The sequence below is a fragment of the Schistocerca gregaria genome, chromosome 3 (genome assembly GCF_023897955.1).
Source record: "Schistocerca gregaria isolate iqSchGreg1 chromosome 3, iqSchGreg1.2, whole genome shotgun sequence".
NCBI classification, from domain to species: domain Eukaryota; kingdom Metazoa; phylum Arthropoda; class Insecta; order Orthoptera; family Acrididae; genus Schistocerca; species Schistocerca gregaria.
In genome coordinates, this window is record NC_064922.1 from 617,104,736 (window position 1) to 617,117,180 (window position 12,445).

Genomic DNA, 12,445 nt, shown 5'->3' on the forward strand with positions numbered 1-12,445 from the left:
CACAGCTTTACTTCTGCCAGTATCCGTCTCCTACCTTCCAAACTTTACAGAAGCTCTTCTGCGAAACATGCAGAACTAACACTCCTGAAAGAAAGGATACTGTGGAGACATGGCTTAGCCACAGCCTGGGGGATGTTTCCAGAATGAGATTTTCACTCTGCAGCGGAGTGTGCGCTGATATGAAACTTCCTGGCAGATTAAAACTGTGTGCCCGACCGAGACTCGAACTCGGGACCTTTGCCTTTTGCGGGCAAGTGCTCTACCAACTGAGCTACCGAAGTACGACTCACGACCGGTACTCACAGCTTTACTTCTGCCAGTATCCGTCTCCTACCTTCCAAACTTTACAGAAGCTCTTCTGCGAAACATGCAGAACTAACACTCCTGAAAGAAAGGATACTGTGGAGACATGGCTTAGCCACAGCCTGGGGGATGTTTCCAGAATGAGATTTTCACTCTGCAGCGGAGTGTGCGCTGATATGAAACTTCCTGGCAGATTAAAACTGTGTGCCCGACCGAGACTCGAACTCGGGACCTTTGCCTTTCGCGGGCAAGTGCTCTACCAACTGAGCTACCGAAGCACGACTCACGACCGGTACTCACAGCTTTACTTCTGCCAGTATCCGTCTCCTACCTTCCAAACTTTACAGAAGCTCTTCTGCGAAACATGCAGAACTAACACTCCTGAAAGAAAGAATACTGTGGAGACATGGCTTAGCCACAGCCTGGGGGATGTTTCCAGAATGAGATTTTCACTCTGCAGCGGAGTGTGCGCTGATATGAAACTTCCTGGCAGATTAAAACTGTGTGCCCGGCCGAGACTCGAACTCGGGACCTTTGCCTTTCGCGGGCAAGTGCTCTACCAACTGAGCTACCGAAGCACGACTCACGACCGGTACTCACAGCTTTACTTCTGCCAGTATCCGTCTCCTACCTTCCAAACTTTACAGAAGCTCTTCTGCGAAACATGCAGAACTAACACTCCTGAAAGAAAGGATACTGTGCAGACATGGCTTAGCCACAGCCTGGGGGATGTTTCCAGAATGAGATTTTCACTCTGCAGCGGAGTGTGCGCTGATATGAAACTTCCTGGCAGATTAAAACTGTGTGCCCGACCGAGACTCGAACTCGGGACCTTTGCCATTCACGGGCAAGTGCTCTACCAACTGAGCTACCGAAGCACGACTCACGACCGGTACTCACAGCTTTACTTCTGCCAGTATCCGTCTCCTACCTTCCAAACTTTACAGAAGCTCTTCTGCGAAACATGCAGAACTAACACTCCTGAAAGAAAGGATACTGTGCAGACATGGCTTAGCCACAGCCTGGGGGATGTTTCCAGAATGAGATTTTCACTCTGCAGCGGAGTGTGCGCTGATATGAAACTTCCTGGCAGATTAAAACTGTGTGCCCGACCGAGACTCGAACTCGGGACCTTTGCCATTCACGGGCAAGTGCTCTACCAACTGAGCTACCGAAGCACGACTCACGACCGGTACTCACAACTGAGAGTTGGTAGAGCACTTGCCCGCGAAAGGCAAAGGTCCCGAGTTCGAGTCTCGGTCGGGCACACAGTTTTAATCTGCCAGGAAGTTTCATATCAGCGCACACTCCGCTGCAGAGTGAAAATCTCATTCTGGAAACATCCCCCAGGCTGTGGCTAAGCCATGTCTCCACAGTATCCTTTCTTTCAGGAGTGTTAGTTCTGCATGTTTCGCAGAAGAGCTTCTGTAAAGTTTGGAAGGTAGGAGACGGATACTGGCAGAAGTAAAGCTGTGAGTACCAGTCGTGAGTCGTGCTTCGGTAGCTCAGTTGGTAGAGCACTTGCCCGCGAAAGGCAAAGGTCCCGAGTTCGAGTCTCGGTCGGGCACACAGTTTTAATCTGCCAGGAAGTTTCATTCACCCTCGTGCTCAAAAAATCAGTCCTGTACAATGCGAGCCGTATAAGCAGGGGCCCTGTCGTATTGGAACAAAGCATCACCATTGGGGAACCAACACTGCACTACGGCATGGACCTGATCAGCCAAAATAGTCACTTAGCCGTTGGAAGTAATTAACCCTGCAGAGTAACCATAGGGCCCATGGAATACCAAGATATGGCTGCCCAAATCATCACCGAACTTACACTCGGTCTGCAGTTGGAAACAGTATCTAGCTAAACTCATCCGATCAAATTATATTCTTCTATTGCACCAAAGTCCACATTTTACCGCTTCGGCACCACGTTTTGCAATTACGGCATTTGCATTACTGATGAGTGGGTTTGGACTTCTAGCTCGTCCTGCAATACCCTGGTTATTGAGCTAGCTTCATGTTGTTTTGGTGCTGGCAGAGTTCTCGAATGCGACATTCAGGTCTGCAGTGACTTTTGTAGCTGTCCTCTTATATTTCGTCCCAATCCTCATCAATGATAGTCTGTCACGATCACTGAACGTACTATTTCGTCTGCGTTAAGACTTAGTGGATGATGTTTTTCCGCTTTCCCTGTCAGCAGTGTATACTTCGATATGATGTCTGTTGAAACACCAAAACTTCGGCTACCTTGGTTACGGACGCACCCACCATATGAGCACCAGCAATTTGCCCACGCTCAAATTCACTTACACTACTGGCCATTACAATAGCTACACCAAAAAGAAATGCAGATGATAAATGGGTATTCATTGGACAAATATATTATACTAGAACTGACATGTGATTACATTTTCACGCAGTTTGGGTGCATAGCTCCTGAGAAATCAGTACCCAGAACAACCGCCTCTGGCCGTAAAAACGGCCTTGATACTCCTGGGCATTGAGTCAAACAGAGCTTTGGATGTGTGCACAGGTACAACTGCCCATGCAACTTCAACACGTTAACACAGTTCATCAAGAGTAGAGACTGGCGTATTGTGACGAGCCAGTTGCTCGGCCACCATTGACCAGACGTTTTCAGTTGTTGAGAGATCTGGAGAATGTGCTGGCCAGGTCAGCAGTCGAACATTTTCTGTATCCAGAAGGACCCGTGCAGGACCTGCAACATGCGGTCGTGCATTATCCTGCTGAAATGTAGGGTATTGCAGGGATCGAATTAAGGGTAGAGCCACGGGTCGTAACACATCTGAAATGTAACGTCCTCTGTTCAAAGTTCCGTCAGTGCGAACAAGAGGTGACCGAGACGTGTAACCAGTGGCACCCCATACTATCACGCTGGGTGATACGCCAGTATGGCGGTGACGAATACACGCATCCAGTGTGCGTTCACCGCAATGTCGCCAAACACGGATGCGACCATCATGATGCTGTAAACAGAACCTGGATTCATCCTAAAAAATGACGTTTTGCCTTTCGTGCACCCAGGTTCGTCGTTGAGTACACCATCGCAGGCGCTCCTGTCTGTGATGCAGCGTCAAGGGTAACCGCAGCCGTGGTCTCCGAGCTGATAGTCCATGATGGTGCAAATGTCGTCGAACTGTTCGTGCAGATGGTTGTTGTCTTGCAAACGTCCCCATCTGTTGACTCAGAGATCGAGACGTGCCTGAACTATCCGTTACAGCCATGCAGATAAGATGCCTGTTATCTCGACTGGTAGTGATACGAGGCCGTTGGGATCCAGCACGGCGTTCCGTATTGCCCTCCTGAATCCACCGATTCCATATTCTGCTAACAGTCGTTGGATCTCGCCCAACACGAGCATCAATGTCGCGATACGAGAAACCGCAATCGCGATAGGCTACAATCCGACCTTTATCAAAGTCGGTAACATGATGGTACGCATTTCTCCTCCTTACACGAGGCACCACAACAACGTTTCACAGGCGACGCCGATCAACTGTTGTTTGTGCATGAGAAATGGGTTGGAAACTTTCCTCATATCAGCACGTTGTAGGTGTCGGCACCGGCGACAAACTTGTGTGAATGCTCTGAAAAGCTAATCATTTGCATATCACAGCATCTTCTTCCTGTCGGTTAAATTTCGCGTCTGTAGCACGTCATCTTCGTGGTGTAGCAATTTTAATGGCCAGTAGTGTAGCTCCAACATAGCTCACTCGCAACTGAACAGAACTATTTTCTGTCCTCGACTGCCACTTGCTGTTTAAGGACACTGCAGTAGTGCCATTCGTGGTCAAATACAGCAGAGCAACCTACAGGCTGGACTCGCATCTGCGTTTATGTTCAAGGGTTCATTTCTCTCGGTGTTTCCGTATCTTTGTCGAACCCCTGTATTTTAACGTGGAGTCCGAAGCGCAGTGCAGTTTAGCATTGCACGTAACATCAGTTCACGATTGCTACCAAAAGGAAAGTGCCTGGGCCAACTGGCCATGGGGCCTCAGAACCCTTCTGTGTCAGAATCTGACCATTTCCCGCCGGCCGCGGTGGTCTCGCGGTTCTAGGCGCGCAGTCCGGAACCGTGCGATTGCTACGGTCGCAGGTTCGAATCCTGTCTCGGGCATGGATGTGTGTGATGTCCTTAGGTTAGTTAGGTTTAAGTAGTTCTAAGTTCTAGGGGACTAATGACCACAGCAGTTGAGTCCCATAGTGCTCAGAGCCATTGACCATTTCCCGCACTTTCGTGAAGTTACTCATTTACCGAGGCAAGTTTAAGCAGGATACCTTAGTACATTACAAAAGTGGCAGTTAAAAACTCAAGTTCAATTAATATTCGCGAAGACTACAATAAAAAAGCGAACTGTGCCTGCTGCTTGTGCGTTATGTTTGTTTGAAAACAGCGACTTCAAGCATAGTAAAACTCTATTCAGTCTCGACGTTTTACGATTGTTAAACAGAAACAAGCTAGATATCTTTGTGAGTACAATTTTTAACACAGATATGTCCACTAATTTGTGTCTGCCCTAACTTCCGGCAGATGAAGTAGAACATCTCGTAGTTCTTTTCGGGAAAAGGGTATTCTTTTTTTCCAGAGCACAGTGGTTTCTGTAACACTTTGCGGCAACAAGTCGGCACACTGTCATCTGTCCGGTACGTAACTGGTCCACTGCTGCAGACATACGATATCTGTGTCGCATTAACGGCGAGCAGCCACGCTGGCGGAACTGCTGAGTCACACTCGTGATGCGAGCTCCATCTGATAGCCTTCCGAGCACGGGTCACACGATCCCTGAGCATCGTGAGTCTCAACAATCTGAGCCGTCATGATGACCACGTAACCAGTCAGAACTCTCTCACAATGCCCTAGTCACTCTGATTCGCATATTCCACAAATCCGTAGTCATTCTGAGGAGTTGTAGTTACAGCAAGAACGACCTTGTGCGTCATAAACCTGCGAAGCTTCCGGAAACACCGGTTCTCTGAAGCCGAACTCAAGTTCTTGGAGCGGGAAATGCACAAAAAGGTGGATTTAGTGTTCATGGATACGTGGAAAGCTTTGAATTCAGCATCGTATTTACGTTTGCTTAAGAAACTATTTTCTTTTGGTGTACCAAGCCAGATTTGTGAGTAGGCGGAGGTAGCAGATAAAGTAGAACATCTCGTAGTTCTTTTCGGGAAAAGGGTGTTCTTTTTTTCCAGGGTATTCTTAGGTTGTTCGCAGATGATGCTGTAATTTACCGTCTAGTAAGGTCATCCGAAGACAAGTATCAATTGCAAAGCGATTTAGAAAAGATGGCTATATGGTGTGGCAGGTGGCAGTTGACGCTAAATAACGAAACGTGTGAGGTGATCCACATGAGTTCCAAAAGAAATCTATTGGAATTCGATTACTCGATAAATAGTACAATTCTCAAGGCTGTCAATTCGACTAAGTACCTGGGTGTTAAAATCACGAACAACTTCAGTTGGAAAGACCAAATAGATAATACTGTGGGGAAGGCGAACCAAAGGTTGCGTTACATTGGCAGGACACTTAGAAGATGCAAGAAGTCCACACTACACTCGTTCGTCCTCTGTTAGAATATTGCTGCGCAGTGTGGGGTCCTTACCAGGTGGGATTGACGAAGGACATCGAAAGGGTGCAAAAAAGGGCAGCTCGTTTTGTATATCACGTAATAGGGGAGAGAGTGTGGCAGATATGATACGCAAGTTGGGATGGAAGTCATTAAAGCAAAGACGTTTTTCGTCGTGGCAAGATCTATTTTCGAAATTTCAGTCACCAACTTTCTCTTCCGAATGCGAAAATATTTTGTTGAGCCCAACCTACATAGGTAGGAATGATCATCAAAATAAAATAAGAGAAATCAGAGCTCGAACAGGAAGGTTTAGGTGTTCGTTTTTCCCGCGCGGTGTTCGGGAGTGGAATGGTTCGATGAACCCTGTGCCAAGCACTTAAATGTGAATTTCAGAGTAGTCATGTAGATGTAGATGTAGATGGTACCGAGCACAAAATCTTGGATGGAGAATCATCCACAGACGTACAAATAATTTTGGGTGTTTTCCGAAGAAACGTGGTAGACTAGTTCATTTAAGGGTCTTCGCATATATATGATGCGATTTTCTCTGGGGAAGCGTCAATAAAAAATTTTGTAATAGTAAAGAGATATTAACAATTTATCAATCTGTTACAAAAATTATCAACTAGGACTTTATGCAGAGAACGATATAGTAGTGTACTTAACAAAATGTAATAATTTAATAGCTGCTGACTGCCTGATAACGAGCCGCAACTGAAGTTGATCGTGCCATAAGATAGCTGATAGCGACAGAGCTTTGGGGTATGATGAAAGTATAGAAAATTAATTTACGATGAACGTCCTTGTCAACACGGATGTGACGAGTGATGAAGCACAGCCTCGCTTTTTGACAGCTATGAGACAGCCTGATTCCAGTTGCGTCTGTAACGAATATTTTAAGCAAACGCCCATTGCTTGCCTATAGTGATTTAGCCAATATGCATAAAATTTAAATCGATTTGCTGGACGAACATTTGAACACCTGTTCTTGAAAATACATATCTTACTTACCCAAACGTTTCTTTCGGGTAGGAATGTGAAATGGAACGATCTCTTAAGCTCACCGGCAAGTGAATCGACTGGTGAAGCAAGGGTGCAAGGGAAATGCGTTAATTCGAAAAAAAATGCTTGTAAGGCGCCGGTACATAGCTTGCTGAAACACTATTCAGACATGATGAACATGTATACAGGGAACAGCAGTTGCATCCAAAAATAGGCAGTTGAAATGGCTGTAGATTTATTTGCCTTGTCGCAGTATATAGAGAAAATGCTGAACTGGCAGCTATTTGAAGGAAAACATGACATAATTTGAGAAATCATGCGATCAAAAGCTGCAAATAATCCGCAGTTTTCTACATATCGCCCTCGTAAAAACCACGAAAACAAAATTGAACTAGTGCCGGAACGCTCGGAACGCAGTCAAGCCTAACGGACTGTTGAGGCGTGGAGATTTAGAAGCGTGGAGAGGCAAAGATCAGCGGTACAAATATAGAACTGGGTACCTTCTGAAAGACGAGGAAGAGAAATACGTAGGACTGGGTGTAGTAGAGCAAACCATGGGCAGCAGGTAGCTAAGAGAAACTACTGCCATATTATACATATTACGTTGTGGGTGCTGCAAAACATTTGTAAAAAACGTCTTATTATATTAGTGAATGGAACGAGAGTAAAGTTTAATACAGGACTGCGCAAAATAGGTGATAGAAAGTATTTGTCTACTGTGGTTTAATTGTATGCTGTAAATGATTCATCCTGTCCGGGGGTGAGTCAAATGAAAACCTTAAATTTTTTAAAAAATATTATTTGCTGTGCAGAAGTGGTACAAAGCTGTATCGCTTTTCAACATAACCTCCCCCAAGCTCAGTGCAAGTCCTCCAGCGCTTGCAAAGTGCATAAATTTCTTTAGAAAAAAATTCTTCTGGTAGTCCGCGCAACCGCTCATGCGCCGCGTGGCGTACCTCTTCATCAGAACGGAACTTCTTTCCTCCCATTGCGTCTTTGAGTGGTCCAAACATATGGAAATCACTTGAAACAAGGTCTGGTGAGTATGGTGGATGAGGAAGATACTCAAAATGCAGGGCTGTGATTGTTATAAAGGTTGTACGGGCAGTTTGGAGCCTTGCTTTAATGTTGCATAAGGACACCTGCTGACAGCAATCCACGTCGCTTTGATTTGATTGCAGGCCGCAGATGATTTTTTAGGAGATCTGTGTATGATGCACTGGTGACAGTGGTCCCTCTAGGCATGTAATGCTCCAAAGTGACGCCTTTTTCGTCCCAAAAGAGAGTCAGCATAATTTTCCCTGCTGATGGTTCTGTTCGAAACTTCTTTGCTTTTGGTGATGAAGATTGGCGCCATTCCTTGCTCGCTCTCTTCGTTTCCGGTTGGTGGAAATGAACCCAGGTTTCGTCCCCAGTAACGATTCTTGCAAGGAAGCCATCACCTTCTCGTTCAAAGCGCCAAATAAGTTCTTCACAAGCATCAACACGTCGTTCTGTCATTTCAGGAGTCAGCTACTGTGGCACCCATTTTGGAGACACTTTGTAAAACTGGAGCACATCATGCACAATGTGGTGTGCTGACCCATGACTTATGTGTAAATATGCTGCAGTGTCACTCAGTGCCACTCGTCGGTTTTCCTTCTCTATGGCTTCAACTGCTGCAATGTTCTGTGGAGTCACAACTCGTTGTGCCTGACCTGAACGAGGAGCATCTTCCACTGAAGTCACACCATTTGCCAACTTCCTACTACATTCGTAGACTTGCTGCTGTGACAAACATGTATCACCGTACTGAACCTTCATTCGTCGATGAATTTCAGTAGGTTTCACACCTTCACTAAGCAAAAACCGAATAACAGAGTGCTGTTCTTCCCTGGCGCAAGTCGCAAGTGGGGAGGCCATCTTTATACTGATACTGCGACGGTATGTGTGCATCTGCACTATGCTGCCACCTACAGGCCATTCTACCTCGTAATATTGTTGTACTGTAGCTCTGAAAATTCTATAGTTCACTCATAGATGCCTATTTTCACATTTCTGAATGGAAGCAGTTGCATCAGAACAGCATTTGTTGATCGTAAATAAATTTCATAGAAATTATGGACTTATCGTTGTGATGGGACGTGCTTTCAATACCACTGTTGGTCCAACAACAGCGCCGTCCTTAATGACCAGTTCTGGGTGAGATTAGAGTCTAGAACTGAAGTATAACTAAGGTGACAAACTTGAAGCATTTCTCTGGTACAGATTTTTTAGAAAATTTTTCATGTTTTGTAACAGACTGATGAATTGTTTTGAAAATACCATAATGCTACATGATTACAAGACGGAGCAGCCAGGACAACCAGACACATTTGTAACCCTGGAGAATGTGTAACGAATGCGAACCTTATCCAGTCAGGAGTCCACTATATCAACAATAGATGCAGCACAGCAACTCAGTATGTCACAACGGTCCCTTTTCCCTCACAAAATTCAACGGTACGAACGTTTGAAGGACAGGGCTGTGGAGCGGCGGTGTTATTTTGTAAATGAGATGACTGAAGCTTTTGAAAATGGAACAGTGGATAAGGATTAGAACTGGTTTAGTGATGAAGCACACTTTCACCTCCACGGGTACATCAACAAACAAGAATGGCACCACTGAGCCACTGAGAATCCACATGTTCAAGCTGCTGCTCCACCTTATCAGTAAAGTCACTGGTACGCAATCAGTGCACAGCGTATTATTGGGCCCATTTTTATTGATAGGTCTGTCTCACCAGACAAATACAGACAGGTTCTGGAACTTGAACCTGTACTGGCTGCGCCACACAGTCGAGTGTTCCGAAACTACTAGTTCGTGTAGGATGTAGTAAGTACCTACCATTCTGAGTATGTATTTAGTTTCTTTCAGGAGACATTCATCGGTCATATGGTTGCCTGGGAGACGTTAGCATTGGCTGGACATGGTGTGGAATGACCCCTTATACACTCCTGGAAATGGAAAAAAGAACACATTGACACCGGTGTGTCAGACCCACCATACTTGCTCCGGACACTGCGAGAGGGCTGTACAAGCAATGATCACACGCACGGCACAGCGGACACACCAGGAACCGCGGTGTTGGCCGTCGAATGGCGCTAGCTGCGCAGCATTTGTGCACCGCCGCCGTCAGTGTCAGCCAGTTTGCCGTGGCATACGGAGCTCCATCGCAGTCTTTAACACTGGTAGCATGCCGCGACAGCGTGGACGTGAACCGTATGGGCAGTTGACGGACTTTGAGCGAGGGCGTATAGTGGGCATGCGGGAGGCCGGGTGGACGTACCGCCGAATTGCTCAACACGTGGGGCGTGAGGTCTCCACAGTACATCGATGTTGTCGCCAGTGGTCGGCGGAAGGTGCACGTGCCCGTCGACCTGGGACCGGACCGCAGCGACGCACGGATGCACGCCAAGACCGTAGGATCCTACGCAGTGCCGTAGGGGACCGCACCGCCACTTCCCAGCAAATTAAGGACACTGTTGCTCCTGGGGTATCGGCGAGGACCATTCGCAACCGTCTCCATGAAGCTGGGCTACGGTCCCGCACACCGTTAGGCCGTCTTCCGCTCACGCCCCAACATCGTGCAGCCCGCCTCCAGTGGTGTCGCGACAGGCGTGAATGGGGGGACGAATGGAGACGTGTCGTCTTCAGCGATGAGAGTCACTTCTGCCTTGGTGCCAATGATGGTCGTATGCGTGTTTGGCGCCGTGCAGGTGAGCGCCACATCAGGACTGCATACGACCGAGGCACACAGGGCCAACACCCGGCATCATGGTGTGGGGAGCGATCTCCTACACTGGCCGCACACCTGTGGTGATCGTCGAGGGGACACTGAATAGTGCACGGTACATCCAAACCGTCATCGAACCCATGGTTCTACCATTCCTAGACCGGCAAGGGAACTTGCTGTTCCAACAGGACAATGCACGTCCGCATGTATCCCGTGCCACCCAACGTGCTCTATAAGGTGTAAGTCAAGTACCCTGGCCAGCAAGATCTCCGGATCTGTCCCCCATTGAGCATGTTTGGGACTGGATGAAGCGTCGTCTCACGCGGTCTGCACGTCCAGCACGAACGCTGGTCCAACTGAGGCGCCAGGTGGAAATGGCATGGCAAGCCGTTCCACAGGACTACATCCAGCATCTCTACGATCGTCTCCATGGGAGAATAGCAGCCTGCATTGCTGCGAAAGGTGGATATACACTTTACTAGTGCCGACATTGTGCATGCTCTGTTGCCTGTGTCTATGTGCCTGTGGTTCTGTCAGTGTGATCATGTGATGTATCTAACCCCAGGAATGTGTCAATAAAGTTTCCCCTTCCTGGGACAATGAATTCACGGTGTTCTTATTTCAATTTCCAGGAGTGTAGTCCCGATCGTAACGCGTGTGACTATTTTTTGTGGGGTTTTCTGAGGGGCAGTCTTCACAGAAACACCCGAAACACTCAAGGATGTTAGTACCGCAGTTTCCAGGGAAATTCGTGCAGTGTAAAATGTTATCCAGAAGGTCATCACAAAATTAAGGCTCTGCACACTCGATGTTGCATAAGGGAGGCACTCTGAAAACCTACTGTATTGAATTTCAGGTCGTCTGCTATAGCACTAATATGATAACAAGAATCCATCACCCCGTATTATGTTGTCGTACACAAAAAAATTCCAACACCTATTTTGGGCCACCCTGTACATAATACAACAAACTGCACAGTGTTTTTACATGCGACAGATGTAGTTACATATTTCGGAGTATATACAGATTCTTGAGACGAGTTTCTAGTGTTTCCAGCCCCACAAATATCAAACAATAAGAACGTCATTCCCTACTCCTAACTTCTTCAGTATACGCGTCTGTGTTCTATGTAACTGTAATAAAACAGCGTCGTTCTACAAAGAGTTACCCGGTTCAAATGCCGCTAGAGAGACGTGGCGGAGGCTATAGAGGTTAGACAAAACAAAGTGATCCATCCCTACCATGATTTAGTACCTCTTCTACTATAAAAACAGTTTAGGTACTTTTAGGAAACAAATACAAAGTGCAAAAAGGAGTCTACAGGATTTTATAGTTTCTTGCAAAGGAACCGTTCAAATTCGTTAAGAAGTATGGGAAATGGATGTGGCTTTTAACAGACGTTTGTTTCCTTAATTGAGACCAAATGGTCTTACATTCATCAAAGGAAAGACATCACACCGCATCCTCATACTCGTCCACCAATATTGGACATTATGAGCAATGTGGGTGGTGGCCTTGTCATCTTGGAAAATGTAATCCTGTGCTGGGAACAATGCCAGCGCTATTGCACTAAACGGTCAATTAATCTGATCTAACAAACATTTCCACCTAGTTTCCCTTTCTAAGTTATATTCCTGTCCGGTTTTCTTGGTTTCACAGTTTCCCTAATGCTCTGTCAACGCAACCTCCTGTAAATGTTATATATTTCCACTGGTCAAAAGTACTGACTTCCCATTATTGTCAGAACTGAAATCTTTTTGAAGGTTCTTTTCGGTACCTGGTTCGACTATAGAATCTGCAGCA

General features: G+C 46.5%; 1 non-coding gene across 1 annotated transcript; it reads right to left on the bottom strand.

Moving 5' to 3' along the window:
* Positions 1-807: 807 nt before the first annotated feature.
* On the bottom strand, positions 808-882 carry Trnas-cga (transfer RNA serine (anticodon CGA)). The gene has a single exon. It is a non-coding gene; the product is annotated as a tRNA-Ser (tRNA).
* Positions 883-12,445: the final 11,563 nt, after the last annotated feature.